Source organism: Crotalus tigris, unplaced genomic scaffold (assembly GCF_016545835.1).
Source record: "Crotalus tigris isolate CLP2741 ecotype Arizona unplaced genomic scaffold, ASM1654583v1 scf7180000017800.2534000, whole genome shotgun sequence".
NCBI classification, from domain to species: Eukaryota; Metazoa; Chordata; class Lepidosauria; order Squamata; family Viperidae; genus Crotalus; species Crotalus tigris.
In genome coordinates this window covers 845050-866332 of record NW_024096645.1, presented here as the reverse complement: position 1 = coordinate 866332, position 21283 = coordinate 845050, and the positions used below count along the sequence as shown (strand labels likewise).

At 39.1% G+C, this 21283-nt stretch overlaps 1 long non-coding RNA gene across 1 annotated transcript in view; it reads left to right on the top strand.

Annotated features, from left to right (window-relative positions):
• Nucleotides 1-1636: 1636 nt before the first annotated feature.
• LOC120307634 overlaps nt 1637-21283 on the top strand; it is a 39797-nt gene continuing 20150 nt past the window's right edge. The window contains exons 1-2 of the long non-coding RNA XR_005556590.1: nt 1637-1739; nt 19516-19653. This is a non-coding gene — a long non-coding RNA (uncharacterized LOC120307634). The remainder of the gene's footprint in view (nt 1740-19515; nt 19654-21283) is intronic.

The window sequence follows — 21283 nt, the reverse complement described above, 5'->3', positions numbered from 1 at the left end:
TTATACTTTACTACTTTTAACCCAAAGGGACCCATCCAACCCAGTGGTGGGTTTCAAATATGTAAACAACCGGTTCTCTGTGTGAATGCCACTTCCGAAAGTCCATTCTGGGCCTGGGCAACAAAAAATTAGCTGCCAAAGAGGTGCGAACCAGCTGAATCCCACCACTGATCCAACCCAACCCAAATAAATACCAGACAGAAAAGCTCACATTTCTATTCGTTATACTGTATAGTCTTTCCAGGAAAATCATACCAATTCCCCCGATTGTATGAATTTCCTGCCTGTAGCAATTCTGGTGAATGTCAGAACCATCCTGCTAGATCAGAAAAGCAAAGATGGATTTAAAAACCGAGTATCTGTTCCTATCAGCTGTCAACAATAGTTAACCTTCAGAAACTCATAAGTACCACATGGAAAGAACAAAACCCCGCATGGCTATTTGAAAGAACCGTTTCCTCCTCTTCTTCCCAGTTTCTATGCTTCACGTCCTGCAGGAGATAGCCTCCCTTTGCAGTTCCTCTCAATGGCTCTAATCAAATGAGCAGATCTGAACTTGAAAAGGATGCCTTTTCTTCAAGAGGTGGCACATTTTCTTTCTTTTGTGAGGAATGTAGGTGAATGGATTTCTGTTTCTGTAGTGAGGAATGAGCAATGAGCTTTTTTGTTCTCATGCAGAACATACAGTTTATATATTATCCAACTTCTTGGTTTTTGCCAAGAAGTTCCTGGAAGGTCAGACTTTCACTGTCACAACAATAGATTTGAACTCTCCAGGAATTCAACAGTCAGTTTTCTGTTCAATGTCTATAGAATGATTCTGCCTGGAGTATTCCAAATGCTTGTCAGTATAATACATTTACCTCCTAAGTGGGAAAATGTGGCTATTAGTATGTTGCAAGGTAGTCTCCAGATCTTGCCTAGAGTGACCTAAGAATGAAAGTACAACTTCAAGATGAGAAAGTATGACTCTTACAAGAAAACACATTGGAAGATAAATTAATCACCCAACAGAATGAATGAAAAGTGAACTTTAAAAGAAGCATACGGATGCTGTTTCTCACAGAAAAACAAGTGGAAAAAACTATGTTATAGTGTGACGCAGAAGTGCATGCTAATGAGAAATGTGAAAGGAATGTTTCACTAATGAAGTAAAAAATCAAGGGAGATTCACAAAGATAGATATGGAGAGATATAATGGAGATGTTGCTGTAAACTAGACATAGTTATGCTTCCCTTCCTTCCTGCTTGTCTTCATGTCTTAATTTCTCTATATTGCTATGTTGTTACTCCTCTTCTGTCTTTACTACAAAGACAAAAATGTGACATATATATTCTTACTGATCTGAGAATCTTTGGTTCCTGCCTTCCCAATTTCAATCCTTCTGTGGAATCATGAATCTGGCAGCTTCTAGAGGAAAATTACCAAAATATTTGCCAAATTTTGCCAAAGGAATTACCCATGAGGGAGAAGATAGACAAATGACAATACTTTTGTGACTACATTAGCATGCAATACATACTTGCATCAGACATTGACATGTATCCAAGACGACGATTTGTGTGATGTTGTCACTGCATTTATGTCATTGTGCTGCCAACATCACAGTTTTCTGTAGACATTGTTGATGGCTGGCTTAAACTCAGGGGCTGGAAGGCAGTGTCAAGTGAGAGGCCAGTGTTTTACAAAGATTATGAGACCAAGCCAAAAGTAACTAGGATGAAGACTGAATTCACTGGTAAGGTTGCCTATGAAATCTTCTCAAAAGATTAAATTCAGAGTGTGGGAGGCTGGATGAAGCAAGTATCCCCACAAATGAAATTACAGTATAATTTTGCCAAAACCTATGATTGCAAACAAATATTTACATTACAATTACATGGTTGTACAATGATCAGTGTTTCATATAGTGAAAGAAGAACTGCATGATTTGAACCGCACTACAACTTACATAAGAAAAGTAAGCTTGGTCATCCAAAAAGAAAAATGTTACTTGTTCTGGGGGAAGCAGTGCTGATGCATGAGCATGCCTAAACTCAGTGTGGAAGAACTTCTTTTTCACTTTGCTTAGCCTTAGATTAATCTTGGTACTAAGAACTGGGCTGTTTCTGGCAGCTGAAAATATAGTCCTATGACAATTTAACTTTAGTGTGACATCAGTGTTACTAATGACTTTTATTAGGACCATGAATATTGTGATGGTTATAGGGGAAAGCTGTGATGCACTGAATGTAAAGTTATTAACTACTTCAGAGCAAAATATAAGATGAAGGAATAACAAATTGCCCTTTTAGAAATCTGTCATGTTGGAAATTTATTCATTAGACCAGGAGTGTTTAACTGGCAGCCCACGGGCCGGATGTGTCACGCACAGGCCATGCCCACCCTGGCTCCGCAAAGACAAAAAACACCACAATATGTCACAATATGACATGTGACATGATCAAGTTTCACACAAGTGCATTAGACGATTGGATTTCCAGATTGGATTTGGCTAACAATGTCTATTTTACAATTCAATATAAGCAATTATAGCTCATTAGAGTACTGAAATAAAGCAGGGATCAAAATAGTTCATTATTTGTACAGGACTATTTCCCCACATAATATAAATAATACAGATCCTGCAAATCTTCCACCAGGTTGAGAAAGTGCTTGCCTGCAAAACCTGATACTATGTCATTTACATCACTTTTAGAATGGCATTTTATACAAGTGCTTGTTTCTGTGTTTCCTTGCTGCTCTCTGCCTGTCTTGATTTTTGCAGTCCAGATCCCATAGCCCTATACATGCAGGAGATAGGAGATCTTGATGGCCAGCCAGTTCTTCCCACAGTCCAACAACTCAGATTTTTAAGAATGCAAACACGGGTGGGAGTAGCCATTCACCCTTTTCTTATGAGAATGGGGATGGGGAGGACAAGGAGCTCAGGTTATGAGGCACTGACTGAATTGTGATTCTTGCAATCTCCCATTCATCATTTGGAAGCCACTCCGATAGCTTTACAATGTTTTCTGCCAATTCTCAGGGCTCCAAGTTCAGCAGGAATGAAGATGATTGCAGGATTGAGGAGCAGGAACAGTACTGCAAAGAAATGCCCAATAACTATGATATAGGCCAGTGGTTCTCAACCTGTGGGTCGGGACCCCATTTGGGGTCAAATGACCATTTCACGGGGGTTGCCAAACAACACAGTCCGTCATTTTCCCCCTTTTCCTTAGCTGTGCTACTCCCTTTTATTCTATTGGCTTTTGAAAGCCAATAGAATAGACTCTCTTGAATAGAGTCTAATTCTATTGGCTTTCAAAAGCCAATAGGAATTGTCCAGGCTGTCTCTGCCCTGCTGAGCCCGCCAAAAGTCCCATTCTGCAAACGGTGCTGCAAGTTGTCTGCAGCAAAGGCGAGCTGTCTGGAAGCTTCCACCTCTCCCTGCTGAGCAACTATTAAAAATGTAAGTAAAAGAGGGCCAGGGGTGAGAAGTGGGAGGCCAGCGGGCACAGGGAGGGTTGCTGGCGCGCGTGGGGCCCGGCGGGTGCCTTACCTCCCTTGGGCTGGGCCAGCTGGTGGCCCAGCCGGTGGTCAGCCTGTGCCATCCCTGCCGCTTGCCAGCTACGCCTCGGCCAGCACAGGTGGCGGCACCACGCATGCGCAGTGCTCCCGGGCAGGGAAAGTCCTCAACTTATGACCGGTTGGGTAGTCCTCAACTTACAACCGGTTGGGGGTTGCGGCATTAAAAAGGTTGAGAACCACTGATATAGGCAATCTAGTGCCCTCTAGAAATTTTAAATATAATTCCGAGACTCCCCAACTACTGGTCATTGTCATGTCTTCCTCTGATAAGGAGGATTTGACATCTCTTCAGGATCAGGAATGCAGGAGACAAGAACACCTCAGCCAATTCTTGGTGGGGGAGGAAACCTTGAGAAAACCATTTCTCATAAAGAAAATATTGCTCACAGCTCAGGTGATGAACTGGTAGTAGCCACTCCTTCTCCGGGTCTTAGAGAGCAATGGCAACCTGCAGCGACTGGAATGAAGTCAAAGTGAATATCTGAAGTTCATTGCTGGCAAGGACAGAAGTTCTCCTGCAGGATAATTAGGTAACTCATAGAGAGGATGCCCTGCTTTGCAGATTTATGTCTACCCTTTGACTTCCCACAGCGATACTTGCAACTGAGCTTCTTCCCTGAATAATTTGTGAATCTCTATTGTGTAACTGTAACCATGAAAAAGGACAAGACTTTTGCCCATCTCTTCTCAACATCTTTTTCGGAACAAACTGCTGCCATAAAACTCTATGAAGTATCTAATTTTGAAGTACAGGCTATGCTGTTAGTAAGCGGCTATTAAACTTGGATGCCCTCCTCAACTTCTCTTTTCTTTCTCTTTTCTCTTGACTTGTTTATGGAGATTCTCAGTCATCCAGGTCATGGATGTCCCAAAGGTGCTTTTTCAAAAGGCAACTGGACTTTCTTTGTTTTTCCTTGAAGACATTTCACTTCTCATCCAAGACGCTTCTTCAGTTCTGAATGAATGGTGAAGAATGGAAGGATTTATATTCCTTGCAGTCATCTGGTCATTTTCTTTTGACTTATTACTAAAGTAAATCATAGTCACATGACTACATGCCTATAGACAAGTATGCAGACAAGAGCTCTGGGAAGTTTGAAAAGGCCTCTGTTTAAGGTACTGCCTCTCCCTGATTATGTCTGTCTGTCCCTTGAGATCTGGCAGAAAGACATGCTCCAGGTTCTGTTTATTAGGATGTGCCATCTGGCAGGACTCAGAAAGTCAGTCTTTTCTGTCATGGCATTTGCCCTTTGGAATATCATACCCCAAAGATTAGATGGGCATTGTTGTCTTTCCATAAAGTCAAAGATATGGTTGTATCACTGAGGCTGGGGATCTGGATGTGTGGCAGATATTGAGAGGCAGGTATTGATCTGTTGCTGGTTGTTTTACTTTTTACCTTGACTGCTGATTATACCATATACGCGATATTTCTATTATATGTTTTATCGTAATTTTAACTGCTGTTCAGTTAAATCCAGAGTCATGAGTTTGAGATGGGCAGGCGTATAATTCATTAATTAAATTCAAAGGTGCTAAAGTTGCCTGGCGATGGTGCTGGATTTAGAATCTGAAGCTAACTTCATGGTATAGCTCATTTTAATCTACAACACTTTGGAGGAATGATGGTTATAAATATAGTAAATCCTTCTCACTCAAGAAATTAATTAATTAATTTGCTAAGTACACTACTACCTGCTACCCGTTTTTTTTAGTTATAATAAAAATCCGTTAGAAATATCAAATGTTTTTAAGTAAACTTAAGTCCTTTAAAGTCATTTTAAATATCCTGAAAGCAGCTTTAAAGGAGTTTTAAACACCATTTCCAGTTTGCAGCAAAAGCTTAAAAGGCTTGGTGGCATCTTAACTGAGGATAGAGGATATGCTATAACTGGCATCCAGATACTGAGAATGCCATTTCTTAGGCTGGCACATAGCAGGTGCAACACCCTTTGAAGGACACGCTTCCTGGGTTTGGAAATATTGGCACTTACAAAAAAAGAAGTATTCAGCACAATATTCAGGTCCTATGGCTTTACTGTATATGTTATTACAATTTTTGAACTTAGCTTGGTAGCAAATTGGTATCCAGAACAATTTCTTAAGAACATTGTGGCAATGTTTTGTTGTTGTTGTTATTACTGTTGGATGTATGTTTTTTTGTTTTCTCTGTTTTGCATTTTATTCTTGTTGATAAAACATTATATATATCTGGTGTTTGTCATCTTCCAGCTGGTGTTTTCAGCTTCGTGCTTTGAGCAGCACGAAGCTGAAAGCACCAGCCTGAAGATGATGAATGTGACTTCGTCGAAACGTCGCCAAGACACTTCCAATTTTACGCGGGAGAAAACCCGAACAACCAAAGACCTACACACACACACACACACACACACACATATATACACATACACACACACATATAGATATATAAACACTGTGGCAAAAAAGCAAGATTCTGGTAGTGCCTAGTATCTTTCTGATAGCTACAATGCTTTGGTCTATCAGAGTTTATAGAACAAATTCAAAGTTAATTCATACGCAGTATAAAGCAATGATCTAAAGTTTCCCAGTATATGGATCATAATGACAAGCTTACAGTATTCTGTTCATGACCAGCCAAAATGGTGAAGTAGACAGAACTAAATGATGAAGTAGACAGGAAATTATTTGTTCCAATGCCTCTGTTGATAGTGATTGTTCTAAAGTAGAACAGTAGAACCAGATTTTACACCTCCTCCTTCAGAGAGAAGGTAATATGGTTCAAAAATTTAACCTTCCTAAATTCCAGACAAGGGCTTTGCCAATCCACAATGGCTCAACTTATTAGCTTTGGTGTTGCCCAGTATCACAGGTCTGGATCTGACCATCCTTTTATTATGATGCCAAGTGTTACCGAAGGGGATTTGGCTGTCATTGGCATATTGATTAAACTTTATTCCAAATCTTGTCATTTTCAGATACATTTTGGTAGTATTTGAGTATTATTGAGAATTATCATGGGGACAAAGTATGATCACTTTGTGGGAGATAGTGTCATACTACTGTCCTCTAGATCTAGCTTTGCACAATGGAACACAAATTACTGAAACCCTGTACTAATTCCTAATCCACAGAGCTAACTAGAAGAATTCCATGATAAACAATATCAATAGCCACTAAGAGATCTAGAAAGATCAGTTCATCTATTCTTAGCTTGAACAAGAGGAACAAAAAACTAATAAAAGGTTCTAAAAGCGCTCAGAAACATATCATTTTATCATTGTAATCACTTGAATAGATATTCATTTTCCTTAATACATGAATTGTTTTTCCATTGCATAGCAGTGCTTAAAACTGAGTTAAAGAAGTACAAGTCATATCTTTTCAGAGCCAGCAGTGACAAACTAAAGCTAGCATATTCGGGCTGCAAAAATCCAGATGACCACTAGATGGCAGCACAGAGATCAGGAAAGCTATTTTGTTACATCTAATGATTTTCTAGATCGGGGTGTCAAACTGCCGGCCTGCAGGCCAGTTTCATCATATCAGAGCTGCGCCCACCCCATTGCCGGCAATGGAAGCTCCGATACATTGCGCAACGTCACGTGACGTCTTGAGTTTGACATGTCTGTTCTAGATCCTTACATTCAGATATGGTAGCCTTACTATATGCATCAGTCCACTAAGATGCCCGAATTAATTATTTTGGAGATGGATAAGTCTTTTTCTACCACAAGAGACTTAAAGTTCAGAATGTTTCCTTTATCCCTGAAATTCAAAGGCAATTATATTACTCTCAAAGAAGCAGATCTTTTCAATAAAAATCCACTAGCATCATTGACTTCATATTAAGACTAATTTGCAGCTGACCAACCACTTTCATTATAGACCTTTTTCAGTTTCTGTTGTGTAGCATAAATGCTAAGGTGAGTGGCATTGTAGTGCATTCTCATCTGACCTTTAAAATTATTAGGATATTGATAAATGTGAGGGCTTTCAATGTTTTATTGAATACACAAAATATAGGGGCACAATGTGTCTCCTACAGATGTAACTGGCTCAAAAAACATATGTGCCTGTAATTTTGGGGGAAAGTTTGGAAATCAGCTCATAATACACCAAGTTAATGATGCTTCCTCTCCATCTTAAGTCCAAGTATATTATAACAAAGGTTAGCAAAGTTATTTCTGTGTCACAGATAGAAAATCCCAGAAGTGCTTCTCCTTTGTTGCTCTTTTTGTGACATCAGTGCCTCAGGCCACTTCCCTGTTCTTGCTTAATGGAAGAGCTGAACTTAAATTCTTATTTCAAATCTATCCCACACATTCAACTATTCTATATCTTAACTTCTTTACCCCCAATAATGCATCAAACCTATGTTCATGTATCAAGTTTCTTCACATTTCCCTTGGTCATCTTTCTTTTTGTGGCTTTTCTCGGTGTCAAAATTTAGTGGTATTTTAATCTAGAGCAACTCTCGTTTTGCTTTTTCCATCAACATTGCACATACAAAAGCCATTCGGCATGATCACTGGATCTCACTTAACCCATAGCGAAAGTTCAGCATGTATTCATCCCCATGAGGGCAGCAGCGTGGAATAAGAAATTTAGGACTACTAATTTGTCACATACAGTTCAAACGTGAGAATCATGCCATTTTGCACTAATTATTTTAGGTATTTATAAAATTTACATGTTTAGATAATTAAATCCTACTACCAAGCAGACAATTATCTCAAAATCTAGGACACTTGTATTGGCATATTAGCCCTTGCAGAATAGCCTCCTCCAGGTGGCCCTAGACTTGCAGTGGTAAGGAAAATCCTGGACTGTACTGAGATGGATAAATTTGATGTCCTCCAGAGGTTTTGCTGCAATTCCTATCTGCTCCAGCCACTATAGGCAAGGACATGGAGTTGTGGGAGGTAATTCAAATCTTCTAGAGGACGTTAAATTACCTACCTCATTATGAGCTTCCTGAGAACAAACTTTAGACTAGGGAGGGCTGAACAGAAATATTTCATCTTTCTTTGGAGACTGGGAAATAAATTGTGTCTGCCTTCCTGGCATAATGGATCAGAAAGTCTTATGGTCACCAGATTTGGAAAGCAGGTCAGAATCTGTCCTGGACATTTTGTTTACTTTTCCCCTCCATCTCTGTGTCAGAATAGAGTCTATTCTCTCTGTCACAAGCTGAAGCACCTCTGCATTCTCTCAATGGTTGCTTGAGCTACTCTTTTCAATTTTGCTCAAAATTGCCAAAACGGTGGCATCTCTGCCAAATTCATGTGCCAGAGAAGTAAAAAACGCATTCAAATGCAGTTTGGATGTGGGCTACTGGCCTTGGTATAAACAATCTATTTATTTTAATCTCCCCAAGCCTTTGTTTGAAATGGATACGTAAGGGGAAAATAGAGATAAATTATCCCTATTCTTCTAGGCAGAATGCAATGACCCTGAACAGAGGCAAGCAGAGGAGACTAGCTATTGTTCCCATTGCACAATGCCTGCCTGAATCAAAACAGAAAGAGATGAACAAACGCTAATTTTTCCTTTCTGCCACAAGATACCAGAGTGAAAATGCTAATGGCATCTGCAGAGGGCCTGCGATAAAAAGTCTTGTGTGTTTGTGTGTGCAAACGTGGTTGGGTTTGAACTGAGAGATAAGCTTGCAAACAACGCAATTAGAATAATTAAAATGCTAATCAAAGGAGGGCATCCAGCTGAATGATTCACAGACAGTGAGGGGTGGGGAAGGTGCAATGTTGGAAAAGAAGGGCAAGTATGGCATTCGCTTTATTTTTGTAAAACACCAGAAAGGAGGCAGGCAGGCACAGAAACCTCAGATCTAGGGATGTCTGAATTCCAACAGGAAAAAACTGATGGTGTCTGTTCAGGCAGGAGGGAATTCCAATCTTAGAAGGATGTTGAAACCACATTCAAACAACTAGACTGGCTAATCTCACATGGACTTTGTTGATTTCTGTCAACTGACATTTCTCCTTGAATGAGGTCTGTATAGTCAACTCAGTTTCAATGACAGCAAAAGACTGGGTTTATATAACCTAAACCCAGTTAACAAACCCAGTTATTGTAGCCACCTATCATGTTAATGTGATGGGCTGGATGACACAATATCCCAAGATAACGGGAAGATCCCCAAAACAGACTGAAGCAGAAACTATCTGACCCTTTGTTTATCTTAGTGCAGCCAAACACTATCATCTTATGAGCTGGGTTCATTCCTGATGGATTGCATTAGGACCTTCATCAAAACATAGAATCATCTCACAAAATCATATGGCAACAACTAGGATTACTGGGATCCTGAACCCTTTGGTCTGTATAGTCAGTCATAATGTTGGCCATTGAATAAATAGCCTAAAACTGCAATCCAACCGAAATATAACCTGATAGTTTACACTCCCTCTTAGCTACAAGAATGCAATCATAATGCATTTGCTATTGGCTGGACTGCATGCTGTCCTGTGATTAATTTTGTTTTCATAATCATTGTTAAATTGCATCTAAAGCACCAATCAAAATATAGACATGAACGAAAAGAAATCACAAAATCTCCTTTGCCACTCTTTAATAATGTTGGGTCTGTGACTGAAAGGATGAGCAAAGTCTGTTAATAGTATCTAATTCACATTAATGTGATTCAGTGCTCTCAGAGTACACCCAAGCCATTGTTGAGATTAAAAATTCATTATTTATCACCCTATACAAAGACTTCCGCAAATACTAATGGGCATCACTGTTATTTTCTCATGACAGATGGATAAAAGACTAACAAATCTTGGACTATGACTTCTACTGGGTTCATTTTACAGTCTTCTAATACTTGTTAATTTATAGAGTGCACAACAATGAGGAAATATAAGTGCTTAACATTGTGATAATGACTGTAACAGGCTGGCTTATGTTGCTCAAATAGATCAAAACTGGAACATTTCTTAGAGCTATGCTGGATCAGAGCCAGCTCTGAGGGGCCTACAGCAAAATCCTTCTTTTTCCTACATTAGTGAGCTTACCAGGCAATGGTGGAGAATAGCAAATAGTCCTTTCAGTTTCCCATAATGCTTTTGGTAAATAAACGAGACTTAAAGGCTTAGGTTGAACAAGTGCCAGTACTCGCAGTCCAGACTAGAAGTATGATCTCCAGTTGTTTTTCAAGACATTGAGGCTGATGGAGAAAAATGCAGGCAAACATGAGAAAAATTATAAGCCCAAAAGATTGTTTTGTGGAAAGGATTTCTGATCCAGAAACAATAGGCTTTGTATTAAAAATCCACAAGAAATTGTTAACATGAGATCTGAAGGTGGATCGAGCTTGCAATTAATTTCTTAGATGTATGAAGTGAAAAAGGGATCTCTTCATTAACTTACATGGCTTCGGTGTGTTAATCAAAGAGCCAACCTCTAAAAAGGTTCTTGGACTGTCCATCAATAACAACATAACAATAATTCCTGTTGGGAATAACTACAGAGAAATACAATAAGGGAACAATCTATTTGCTGTTACATATCTTGACTGCAGCTGGTTTACGTTCACGCAAAAATGGAAGAGCAAAAAAATTCCCACAGAGGAAGAGATCCTATATAAAATATTATCATGTGCGGAAATGGACAGGCTCACAATGGTATTGAAAGACAAATGTAGATCAGTTTATTTCGAAACCTGGGATAAATTTTATTGCTGGAGGGATTCGAGGAGGACGGTTGGGATTATAGGCTAGCGTTAAGATAGAAATATATGTAATTTTAGAATAAGTATTGTATATAAAATTTAGATATATATTCAGAGATGAAGAATCGATTGTAAAATGTGGAATAATTTGATAAGAATGTATATACTGGAATGTCACGTTATATCCAATGTTTTGTTTACTTGTATTATAAATAAAATTTTGAATAAAAAAAGAAGATAATTTAAATTGTAAGAGGTTGCTTCTGAAGTTGGGAGAACAGCCACATGACTTGTAGAGGACTGAAGAGTTGCAAACAAGTCTGCTGATTATAATATTCTTATGTACCTGAAGTATGCAGGTACTCACAAGTATGCAGTCTCTCCAGGTATTATGCAAGAGGTGTGCATATTATAAGAACTACTGTATATTTGATGAGTATCAGCTGAGGAAAAAAACCCCAGGAATGAATAATTCTGTAATTGTCTTTAATTTGCATCCTTTCCCCCCAAGCTTTCTTGTTTCCCATCCAATTCTCTAGTGAAGAGGAATGTTAATTGTCTGTGATAATCTGTATGAGGATTCCTTACTATTTTCCCATGACTTAAGGTATGGAAAAAGTAGTAGCTTCTTGGGAAGTTCAGATTATACAATTCTGCTATGAATACTTTCTGAATTCTTCAGAAAGACAAAGCAAAAAGCTTAAAACCTTTACCCTAAATAGCTCACTACAGGATCTAGGATTGCTGGCCGGTGGGCTGAATTAAAAAGATATAAGCAAATAAGCTAACATAATGTGGGTGTGCATCCTTCCTTAGTTACTACTGAAATTAAGGGCTCTTCTTCATTCCTCCAGCTTCTGAGTCTTCTGAAAATATGCCAGCGACATTTATTTTGTCCTGATAGCCAAACTCTATTCTGCATCATTGATTAGCCCAGCAACTGCTGTTGTCCTCACAGATGTAATAGGGAGTCTTCTAAGTTTAATGGATTCATTTTGGTCTGTTTGCCCTCCCATCCAATCTCACCTGTTAGTGGGAAAAACAACCACTCTGTGGTGGGTAGCTTGGTGACTTTGATAGGGTGCAGGAGACTGGAGTCAAGTGTCAGGTGTCTCTCATGGTCTAAGCCAAAATTACTGTGGAGAACAGCATCCAGAGATAATTGGAGGGTATATCATGACGCAAAATGGCCAATAGGAACTGGGATGTTCCCAATCTATAATGACATCACCATCAGCAGGGAAGTATCGTAGATTGTGTAGCAAGATTTATTTGGAAGGAGAGGGAAAACACTATAATACTTGATACCGTATATGCCAGCGTATTAGGCGACCCGGCGTATAAGATGACCCCCGTCTTTATACCCGGGCCACATTCTTAGAACGTCGTCTTATACGCCGGAAACTACCAGTATTTCCGGCGTATAAGACGACTCGGCGTATAAGACTATCCCTGTCTTTGGTGCCGATTTCAGCGCTCGCAGAAGTTGTCTTATACGCCGGCATATACGGTAATTGGAATGACTGAATTGGACTTTAAACTGCCTCCATAATACTAATATCATGATATTTCCTCAGAAATGGTTAATGAGCATTTGAAATGTTCTCCATTTCAATGTGAGGGACTAAATAGAAACTGACATAATTCCAACCAGAGCTCTCACTTCTTCCCTCATCTCAGTGCTGCTATTCAGGAATGTGAGGATGACATGGGGTAAAGAGTGAGAAATCTGGTTGAAATTATGTCAGATCCTATTTACTCCACACATAAGAGTCCCTCACATTATGGGGAACACTCCACCTAATTCCTCCATCAAAGGCCAAGATTTTCTTTATATTTTGATGATTTATCCTAGCTTATGTTCCCCTCAGTTTCACACAGGTTCTTGGTAAATCAGGCCTGCTTCCTCATAAGATTATAATTGTAGAAAGATGGATTTCTTCCCTGCCTCATTACTACCAAAGCAGTTTTTCTACACTTTGGCTCTGTTCCATTATGGTGGAACTTTGCCACCTAAATCACACAGCATCCCATTAGTCTCCTGATTTCAGCTCATTTTCCCCCTCAGGGCTTGTTCTTTCTGCTTTAATGCTTCTTCTTTCTCCCAAGTCTTCTGTTCATCTGTTCTTGATGATCTATATCTTTCCTCAGCTGGTGCCCCTAATCATTCATTTTTTTTCTTCAAACCAGCTCTCAAAGACTTGGACTCAGCTGTTTAATTGGCTCTTAATAATAACTGATTGATTGGATGTACAGTTCGCTAAAAGACCGGTGCATGTGCAATATTAGTTTTGAGGGACATCTTACAATTGGCTGAAAACATTAGACTTTCTATCCCTAAATTTGTATAAAAAAATAAATGAAACCTCCACAAGCTAGCACAATTGACTATCACTATAATCAATTTTACGTTGATTAATATTTGCATTTTACTTTGAGACACATTTGTCCACTAACTTGGCTTCTGACAGAATTTATAAGAAAAATCCTTAGAACAAAACTCAGCAATTGTTTGACATGCCAGTTTATAATAGCTCAGACATTTTTAAAAAATGGCACATCATCTTTGGAAATTTTAGCAGTCTCTTCTCCAAATGTTGCTCCTAAATGCCAAAATATCACAAGATCTCAACTTTCTCACTCAAAATCCAAAAAGATTCTCTCATAAAAATGAAAACTCTCATGAAACTCAGTCATTCCCCCCCCCTAAAATTAAGTTTAGTGTTTCATTTTCATTTTAAGGCTAAAACATGGCAATATTAATATTTTCTGAAGTCCATATACAATTGATATTGCTATTATAACATAAGTGATCTTTTACATTAAAATTTAACTTTTTGAATAAGGATTGAAGGAGGACAACTGACCTGAATCTCAATGCAAACAAGGTGAAGATGCTTTAATCAGCCAAATGGCAGTTCACAATCAACTTGTCTTGTTCAAGATTACATTCACTTTGAGGATTAAGATATATACCCAGAAACAGCCCTGATGCCACCCAAATGGCAAGGTCTTGGTAGTGATGAGGAATACATTTACACATTGTATTAAGAGTAGCAACAGAGCTGGAAAACAAATGAACAGCTCATAATGCAAGCATGATCAGAGTTGGCATCAAATAATAATAATAATAATAATAGTAAAGTTGGAAGGGACCTTGGAGGTCATCTAGTCCAACCCCCTGCTCGGGCAGGAAACCCTACACCATTTCGGACAAATGGCTGTCCAGTCTCTTCTTAAAAACTTCCAGTGTTGGAGCATTTACTGCTTCTGGAGGCAAGCTGTTCCACTGATTAATTGTTCTCACTGTCAGGAAGTTTCTCCTTAGTTCTAGGTTGCTTCTCTCCTTGATTAGTTTCCACCCATTGCTTCTTGTCCTGCCTTCAGGTGCTTTGGAAAATAGCTTGATTCCCTCTTCTGTATGGCAGCCCCTGAGATATTGGAATACTGCTATCATGTCCCCCCTTGTCCTTCTCTTCGTTAAACTAGACATACCCAATTCTCGCAACCGTTCCTTATATGTTTTAGCCTCCAGTCCCCTAATCATCTTTGTTGCTCTTCTCTGTACTCTTTCTAGAGTCTCAACATCTTTTTTACATCGTGGTGACCAAAACTGGATGCAGTATTCCAAGTGTGGCCTTACCAAGGCATTGAAGAGTGGTATTAATACTTCACGTGATCTTGATTCTATCCCTCTGTTAATGCAGCCTAGCACTGTGTTGGCCTTTTTGGCAGCTGCCGCACACTGCTGGCTCATATTTAAGTGATTGTCTACTAGGACTCCGAGGTCCCTCTCACAGTTACTACTATTGAGCATGGTGCCACCTATGCTGTACTTGTGCATTTGGTTTTTCTTGCCTAAATGTAGAACCTTGCTTTTTTCACCATTGAATTTCATTTTGTTAGTTAGTGCCCAGTGTTCAAGTCTGTCCAGATCCTTCTGTATCTGAAGCCTGTCTTCTGGAGTGTTGGCTATTCCTGCCAGCTTGGTGTCATCTGCAAATTTGATGAGTTCCCCATCTATCCCTTCATCCAAATCGTTGATGAAGATGTTGAAGAGTACTGGGCCCAGAACAGAGCCCTGGGGCACCCCACTACACACTTCCCTCCATATAGATGCAGTTCCATTGAGGACCACTCGCTGAGTACGGCCGGTCAGCCAGCTACGGATCCATCTGGTGGTGGTTCTGTCTACCCCACATTTTTCTATCTTGTCAAGTAGTAGGTTGTGATCTACTTTATCAAATGCCTTACTGAAGTCCAAGTAAATTATGTCCACAGCATTCCTCTGATCCACTAATTTTGTCACTTGGTCAAAGAATGCAATAAGATTTGTCTGGCATGATCTATTTTTGACAAACCCATGTTGGCTTTTAGTAATGACTTTGTTTGCCTCTAGGTGTTCGTTGATTCGTTGTTTGATTATCTTTTCCAGGATCTTCCCAGGTATTGAGGTCAGGCTGATAGGTCTGTAATTTCCTGGATCCATTTTTTTTCCTTTTTTGAGGATGGGAACTACATGTCCAGACACCAAAAAACATGGAAGAAAAAAAAGAGTTTTTGTAATTATGTTCCTTTCAGCTCTGGTTTATGGCCAGTTCAGCTCTTTAAGAGAGCACCTGGCACCTGGCAGTGCAGACATACTCATTTCAGAGGCATTTGTGGAAAGGAAAGTTGAAAGGTGAAACCTGAAGTATATTAATTTTGGTTTTTAAGGGCAGGAGATGAGAAGGCTGCTACGTACCACGTCCAGCAAAGTTGGTGCTAGCAAAGTTCAGAAAGAACTGAGTCATCCTCTCTGTTGAATTTATTGAAATTCCATAGTTCTTTTTGTGAGGATCCATGAAATCCTATACAATTTAGATCCAGCAAGCACGGTACAAAAAAAGGTGTTGGGACTCTCGAAATACTAGCTATTGGTCTTTAGAAATTCAGAAGGAGATATTGGTTCCAATATTAAAAGCTTTCTCTGTAGCTGTTCCTTAGTTGTAGAACTTCCTGCCGTCCAAAATTAAGGTAACTATTTTTTTTATTTCTTTCTGTTGAAAAAGGTTTTTTTTTTTTTGTTCTGGCAACATAACATTCTATTTAGAAAGGTATACTCGATAGACAGTGTTGTTTCATTAGTGTGCTTTAATTTGTGCATTAATTATGCTTTGAATTTTGATTTTTTAAAAATGATTTGATTGTTTAACTACTTACTATTAGCTTTATTGGGTAGTGAAATTGCTAGTGAAAAAAATGAGCATAAATTAAATAGATAATGGTTTCATTAGTAGACAGTTGTGCAACAGTGAAACTTTTTTTTTTAATACCACTACAGTTAGAATGCCATGATCTACCAAATATGGGCATGAGTTAGAACCTTTGCTTCCACTCCCCTATGACACTGGATACACGGGAACAACACAGCAAGTTCTCCTGCAGTGCCTGTATTACACAATCAGGCGTACCAGTCTCATCCTACCATTGGTACCATTAAATATCCAGGACACACAAGACATTTCTACACCTCCCTGCTGTTTCCAGATACTAACCCTGTTACAACACATAATGTTGCCAGAATCTGCACCACAGCCCTTAAAATCCATCAGATTTTAGATCAAACCTGTGCCATAAACTAGGCTTAATGAGCAATTAGTCTGTTATTTGAGACTGTTCTGCACTGTGATGCATTTAGATGATATATTAACTTTTATGCTTCCCTATATACATCTAGTGTTCCTACCCCTCCCTTTAGGTTATTTTTTAGAATCTTGTTTTAGGTATACTTTTTATATCTTTCAGTTTTTTCAAAAATAGATTTTGATGTATCTTTTATATGTACTTTTCATATCATCCCTCTCTCTTTATACTGGTCTCTGACCGTATTAAAGATTTGATCTGATTTGCTTCCACAATTTCCACAATAGTCTTCTCCATTTGATAATCTTCCATCTGAGAAGATTATTCACTAAATACACCATCTATGCACTTTCACAGTACAATAATATGCCACTTTAGTTTAGAGTTAATGGTGATGTAACTAAGACTGAGAAGTAGTGAATGGTTCAGGCATAACACCAACAGGTAATGAAAGAAGATGAAGAGTGCTGAAAATCCTCAGAAACTCAATGAGAAAGACGTTCTCTGAACATGACTTCAGTCTAAGTCTTTCTAGTCCAAGCTGAATGTTTGGCTATCACAGGAGTTTTCAAACGTGGCCATTTTATGACTCATGGACTTCAACTCCCAGAATTCCTCAGCCAGCGTGCCTGGCTGAGAATTCTGGGAGTTGAAGTCCATGAGTCATTAAAGGACGGAGTTCGAAGACTCCTGGGCTACCTAATATCAAGTACACACCATACAGATTATACTAAGCTCTAATGTGATTTGCCTGATTTTAAGAATGTAGCCATTATGTTTTGCTAACTATGGTTTATGATAGAAAGTGCTATCTGAGTTATGCTATATTCAACAACCATGACTTAAGTCAGGTCGTGAACTTAGCCATAGTGTTGGGATAGAAAAACTGGCATCCAGATAGTGTTGCATTATAATAAACATCTTTCCTGACTATTAATTCATCTGTCTACAAGGGCTGATTAAAGGTGAAGAACAACAGTTTTTGGAGAATTAAAAAAAGAACTTTATCTTTAATGCAGAGGATCCTGGGAACTGCACTAGGAAATCCTCTGTAAACTGTTATTATGTTATTCTGAAGAGGAGGAGATAATACAAAACTCTAGCTGTCCTGTCATGAGCTGTGGTGGCACAGTGGTTAGAATGCAGTATTGCAGTCTAATTCTGCCGACTGCTAGCAGTTTGATTCTCACCGGCTCAAGTTTGGCTTAGCCTTCCATCCTTCTGAAGTGGGTAAAATGAGGATGCAGATTGTTGGGGGCAATACGCTGACTCTGTAAACCACTTCAAGAGGGATGTAGAGCACTGTGAAGCGGTATATAAGTCTAAGTGCTATTGCTATTGCTATCTAGCAGTGATCCAGATTTTTGCAGTCCATATGTGATAGCCCTAAGTGATCGTAATATCCAGCTTTCTAGTTCTCCCAGGCAGATGAGATGTATCTTAGCACTAGCAGTGGCATTTCCCCCCTTAATTATTACTCTTTTCTTTTCTTGCAAGCTTGTAGAAGGAAGCTTGCAAATAGGTGATGTCATCTGAGTCCCTCTATATTTCCATGAATGAAATGGTTGCATAATCAAAAATCGTCTGAAAATGTCTTTTGTTTATTTGCTCTGTTGCTTTTAGATTGCTCTAGGGCACAGCATTCAGAGACATCTAATGGTTGCTAAAAAATATTACAAGTAAAAAGATTGCCATACTTGATAACTTTCAGCTGGATATTTGTGGGTTCCCCCCTCCCTCCTAAATAAGGTATAACCCCACATCTGTGCACTTGCAATGTCCTTGATTGGGAAACAGAAAGAGGTTGCAGCTTGGCATGACCAGCAGTAAAAAAAGACAGCATTGATGTTCTCTCCTGCTGTTTAAGGAATGGAGCATAATCACACTGGAAAGATTAAAAAGCTCCATGGGCTGAATTCTGCAGAGAACTCCCTGCTAGGAACTCTGCATTTCCAGGACTGTGTTCATACAATGTCTGTGGAAAATGCTTTTCAAGCCAATTGTGTGACAATAGAGCTTTGGACTTTAAGCCTCTGCATGGTATTTTCAGCTTCTGCTGTTCCTAGACTTCTCTACACAAGGTTTAAAAAAAAAATACCAGGAAATCAATTTAGCTTTATTAGCTTCATCTTGCTACTGGATAGGATACTATCTCTAAATATAAATTTTCCTTTTTTGGCATTATACTCCAACCTTAGTTCACATGCATTTCTTAGATGAGCAACAAAGATTAAAAAAACACCCCCATCCGATGCCAGCCTAGTGCAATTAAGAGTCTACAGTCATTCATGAGTACACTCTTCCATTCTCTTCCATCCAGAATCTACAGCAGGGTTGGTCACTTGCAGGCTACATGTGTGCCCCCCTCAACTCGTTTCCACTTTGTGCCAATTTTCAGCAACAATAGTAATTATCCCTTGCTGTTCCTATGCTAATTTTGGCTTGCATGATACGCTGCTTTGTAGTAATAAAAATAATAATAAAAAGGATGTCATCACAAATGTTCTCTGCGCTAATGTGTGGGGGTGAGGGGAATTGTTCTAAATCAGCCAGCTTCTAAAAGAAGCTTCTTCTTAAAAGACAAGCTGCACCTTCATTTCTTTTCTTAATGCCAATTCTCATTTCCTTCTTTCCCTTTTATGGTCAGACACTGCAAGAAACATTCTCTCCAATTCCATGCCCAGTTTCACAGAAAAGAAGAAGGAACACGGGGCGTGTTGTGACATGGTACTGGTCTGTACACCTACAGCGACCTATCCATCTCAGGCCAAGTAGAGAGTTTCAGGTAATTAGTGTCACAGACTGAAAATGGATTGGGAGAAGGGTTGGTATTCAGTAGCAGAGAACAGATATTACATACTTCATGTCTAGCAAACATCCAGTCTATAACCCCAGAGAGACACTGTTGTTGACAATGCTGGGCTAGAGAGACACATTGACTCAGCTGGATTAAAAGCAGGTTAGTAGAGAAATCATCATAGAAATCTGATGAGATGAAGATAATGGGATTTAGTTATTTTAGAATACAGGCTATCTAAGAAGATTTTATGAACTTGTCCTAAGGAAAGGTGGAACAAGGAAATGCGTTGTAAAGTAGTTGTGCAAATAATCCCTTTCTGTGTTCAGATGTAGTTCATCCTGTAGCTTGGAGGGGGAACATGGCCCCAATCTATTGCAAGACTCTGTTGAATGGGTGGAAAATGGCCATCATATATAACACACTGAGCTCCTTGACAGAAGAGTAGTATATCAATAGAATAAGATAGTAACAAAATGATTCTGTGCCATGTCCTGTTAGAGGGCTCTTCTCTGCATGTAGTTTAATAAACAAGTAATTGAGGTTTGCTAGCAAGTGCTATCTCTGTTGTCATGACAACCTATGACTTGTGAAATAAAGCGTGGGAAAACAGAGGGGCCAAGTGCTGGCTGAATTGTTAAGAACATGAGAAAAACCTACTGGTTCAAACCAAGGATCTATTTTATTCAGTCTATCCTTACAATGGCCAGCCAAAACATCCTGGGAATCCCACTAGTGGAAAATGAAAGCAATAACTTGCCACTTAAATTTCTCAGCAATAGGGGTCCAAGGGTACACTTTCTCTGATCCTAGAATGTCATCATGCCTACTAGTCAGTGATAATGTTAACAATCAATAACTGATCTAGCCTCCTTTCTAAAAGGAGCAAGCTATGGAGTACGTTCAATTAATATGTAGCAAGAGCAGATGGCCGCATCTAATCAACTGTAACTGTAACTGTAACTAATCTTTCTAAGTTCCTAATAGTGAGGACAATTAACCAGTGGAATGGTTTGCCATCAGAAGTTGTGGTTGCTTCATCACTTGAGGTCTTTAAGAAGAGATTGGACAGTTACTTGTCTGAAATGGTATAGGGTCTCCTGCTTGAGCAGGGGTTTGGACTAGAAGACCTCCAAGATCCCTTCCAGCTCTATTCTGATTGGTTGATTAATCTACAAAAGTTAAGCTGGATCAGACTTGATTAGTACTTATAAGGGAAACCAAATCCATATAATAGGATAGACTGGGAAGTTCAAAAAACATATTAGAAAGCAATGGAAAGGAAAACTATATAGATATGTACTTAATGCAGAAAAATTGTAACATACTATGAAAAGATTTTCTACATTAGATTGTGGTCCTTCTGAATCAATATTTCCACAAAGACCAACCAGAGTTCTTCAAAAATTCCTGTGTGGGAGCCAATAGAAACACATTTCTTGTATTGATGGCTCTTGACAAAGTGTATTCTGTAACATGCCACTTCTAAACATGAAGGCTCCATTTAACTATACTGTAGCATTTATTATTTATTGAGATCTTCCTTGCATTTCTCTGTTCCCTTTCCAACTGTCTAAGCTATTGGCCATCTTGTACCAGGAAATTCCATAACTGAATC